This window comes from Pseudoliparis swirei, chromosome 18, assembly GCF_029220125.1.
Source record: "Pseudoliparis swirei isolate HS2019 ecotype Mariana Trench chromosome 18, NWPU_hadal_v1, whole genome shotgun sequence".
Lineage (NCBI taxonomy): Eukaryota > Metazoa > Chordata > Actinopteri > Perciformes > Liparidae > Pseudoliparis > Pseudoliparis swirei.
In genome coordinates this window covers 24,089,263-24,092,916 of record NC_079405.1, presented here as the reverse complement: position 1 = coordinate 24,092,916, position 3,654 = coordinate 24,089,263, and the positions used below count along the sequence as shown (strand labels likewise).

Here is a 3,654-nt window from a genome sequence, read left to right as displayed (position 1 = left end):
CACCTATAAATAGCGTCTCTCTCTCTCTCAGCAATGCTCCATGTAATACATTTACGTTTCCGACAGAGCAGTGTAAAAGTGTGCGGTTACGTTCAAAATGAACAACCTAACGCTAATTCCAAAGGCGCTTTTTGTTTAATCTTACAATTTGTATATGTATTTATCCACTGGGAAGGCAATGAAACAACTTAGACCTTGGGAAACATCATCAACCACGATTTTCACCGCTCCATCTAAAAACACATTTTGTTTTTAAGAGAAGAAAAAGGCAAAAATAATAAGCGCATGTTCAAGGGCAATCCTCTCCTACAGTACAGAACCACAGCACCCTTATCAGATTTGAGTAAAAAAATAAATAGACCAGCAGTATTAATTTGGGTGTGTTGAAAGGTCCCATGGCAGCCTGGTGTGGTGCTCTTCCTCGTATGAGAGAAATTCATCAATAAAGCAATTGTTTAAGCTCCCAGTAGATTTCAGCACGGGCTGTAAAATTTATGAGCAGCACTACAAACAGATAGTGGATGGATTGAAAAAGGGTCCCGGAGGCAGCCGGAAGAGAGTCCTTAGCAATAACAACACAATCAATCACATCCAGCGCACGTCAAATCCAACCTTTGGGCTCCCCATGCAGTGCATTCAAAACATATTCCCACGTTTGCATGATTGCAGCTCTGTCATCATATCTCACCTTATTGTATATGCAAAGCCCTGCCAATTGTGATGTAATTACATTTGTACGGTCAATTTTGTCTAATTTTCAATTGATTTGAATGATCAATAAAGGATTAAAAGAAGAAATCCTGCAATCATGGACTCAAAGCTTGTTTATTTTACTTTAACAAACAATTACTTTTTAGGGTGTGATGAAATATTGACTATTTGATGAAAAATAACCAGGGCAAAAATCCAGCTTATCTGCTTCCTCGGGAGTCTGTTCGCTCGATGTTGTTTTGAGCCCTCACCGGAAGGTGGTCCCGCCCCCCAAAACTCTGATCCAATCAATGCGCTACCCCCACTTGGAGCGGAGCGCATATTCAAATCCACTTTTTGGAGCGCATTGCATATTGAAACCCGCGCATTTGGAGCCAAACCCACTTGGAGCGCATTTGGAGCGCATTTAACCCACTTGGTTCAACAATTTCAAAGGTACGTAGCTATTTTTGGGCCGGCTAATGTTGTGGTAATGTTATTTCAACCTGCTAGCTAGCAGATAGATGATGCTAATCTTAGCTGTGGTAATGTCATTTCTACCTGCTAGCGAGCTAAATCTGGTTAAAACATTAGGTAACAAAGTAAGATTAATTACTGCAGATTAATCACTGTATTTGAGTGATTGTTAATGGTTAGTGGTTATCTTTCAAATGATGCCTGTGAGGCACTTGACGTTGAGACTGGTTGACTTCCAGGCTGCTTTGGAATAAGGATACCTCTGAGGCAGCCACCAGTTTTGGATAACTCTGAGGCATCATAGGTAGTGTTGACTACTTTATATCAATAAATAACTACTTTAAAGACTTTAAAGACTACTTTATATCAATAAAGAACTTCAGAAAGCCAGCTCCAAACTATTATACCCCAGTGTCAATAAGTGTTTCATTGTCACATTGGTATGCATCAAATCTGAATTTAATACTGTGTTCGTGTCATGATATGTCTTTCCCATTTTTGTTAAGGCGAAGCCAAGGACCTGTGCTCCTCCGTCGGTGCTCTGGCTGCCAGGAGCATCGAATTTAAAGAAGTGGCCATGCTGCCGGCATCAGACCCCACTGTGGCCACAGGGAGAGCCACGGAGTTCAAGTAATTTGCAATATTCCACATCCTATATATGGGCTCTGACAGGTTTAATAGACATTATTTATCCTGAATTTATGTTTTTATCTTTTCCTCCAGACAACAGCTCCAGCACCTCGCCAACCAGGTGAGGTCAAATGAGCAATTTGACCTCCTCACGCACACCTTGGGGCCAGGAATGGTAGAGGTGGTGGTGGATATTTTTTTAAAGTGTGTTGACACACACATTGAAAATATTAACAATTAGCAATTTGTTGTTTGTTGTGTTCATTAATTAAATATCTTCATGTTCTACATCACTGTGTATGTGTCGTGAATTGGAAGTGTATTGAACTTGGCATCTTGATTTAACTAGTCTGATAATTTAGCTAGCTGGGCCTGAAATCGCATGGTGTAAATTACAGATCCGACATGTTAGGCATGTGGATTAAGGCAAATAGTCATGGTAACACAATATGTCAACACTAATTTCTACAGCTTCACATAAGGGTTTATTCCAGTAGAGTGTTACAAGTTAATGAAACCCCAACTTACATTAATTATTTTTTTTAAATGTATCGTCAGAGGACACACACATGATGGAGGAGAGACATGACTGATGGGTGTGACATATTCTTTATTGAAAATAAAGGCCAAATACAACCTCATACACACAGTAAAATGGTAAAACAAAATTTCACACGCAAAACAGCTTAGTTTACTAAGCACGAAGGATGGCAGAATTTAATACACTATAAATATTATCTAAATATTTTATTGGGGCAGTGTGGGACAGGTCGGAAAACTGGGAAGACTAGTTCTGGTTCGCTGTCTTCGCCTGCGCTTAAATGCCCGTCGTGATGGACAGTTTGTATCTGCCGCTTGTTGTGGTCTGTCTTTGAATAGTTTGCAATCAGGTGGAGCAGTCCTCCTCCTGATCTCCTCCACCGTTATCTGGTATCTTTGTAAAAATAATTTCTGAGTCACACTCAAAGAAGGTTTCAATGTTTCAACAATATTATTATGTAACAATATTAGGATTTCATCTTCTTTACATACAGTACAGTATTGTACACATGTAATGTCTGTACATAGCCCTTCTGTCTTTACTGCCATCCCAACAGATGTTCCTATAACCCCAAAACTGTGATGGGCTCTGGGGAAACCAGTCACATGGTGAAAGGGACATTTTGAGATTAGAGTGAAAATACTAGTAGGTCGAAACTCAGTATTTTGGTGAAATTGGTTTTTGATTCAATTATTATTCGATTCAATTATTATTCTATAACATGTCTATCATCCCTAAACATATCTACTTGTTTTTCATTAATTGAATGTGTTAAAATGTGCTTTATTCAACCAGCCAGTCTATTTAGAACCCCTCTCTTTAAAGTTGTTTTTGTCAAAATTCTATTCCATGGAATCTAACTGATCAGCTGACTTTGGGCAATCATAACATTTGAAACAGACAAATAATGAAAACATATTTGAAACAAGCTTGAAGTCAGCTTCCAAAAGGTCAAATTTCACCATGTGACTGGTTTTCCCAGATCCCATCACAAATGGTCTCAGCACTGTTACTACCACACTACCACTACAAATATAAACCTGTCTTGAAGAAACCTATGCCTAGCTGTGCACTTCACCTTTTGCTCCGATGCCCTGAGCATGTCCTCAAAAGGCTGTGGACATTCTGAAATGCCGGCTGGGATGGGGCAGTAGGGCTTGGTGGAGCAGCAGGGCCGGATGGGGCAGGAAGGGTGGATGGAGCAGCAGGGCTAGATGGGGTTGGGGCTGGGCGGGCTCACCAACCAGTGGTGACTGGTGGAAAATTGCGATCTTTGCAGATGGTCCTATAAAGTAACAAGAAGTAACCAAATTTGC

General features: G+C 40.2%; 1 long non-coding RNA gene across 1 annotated transcript; it reads left to right on the top strand.

The window, feature by feature from the left end:
- The first annotated feature begins 970 nt into the window (after nt 1–970).
- On the top strand, nt 971–2,087 carry LOC130208672 (uncharacterized). Its single transcript, XR_008834461.1, has 3 exons — nt 971–1,146; nt 1,674–1,797; nt 1,891–2,087. It is a non-coding gene; the product is annotated as an uncharacterized LOC130208672 (long non-coding RNA).
- The last annotated feature ends 1,567 nt before the right edge of the window (nt 2,088–3,654 follow it).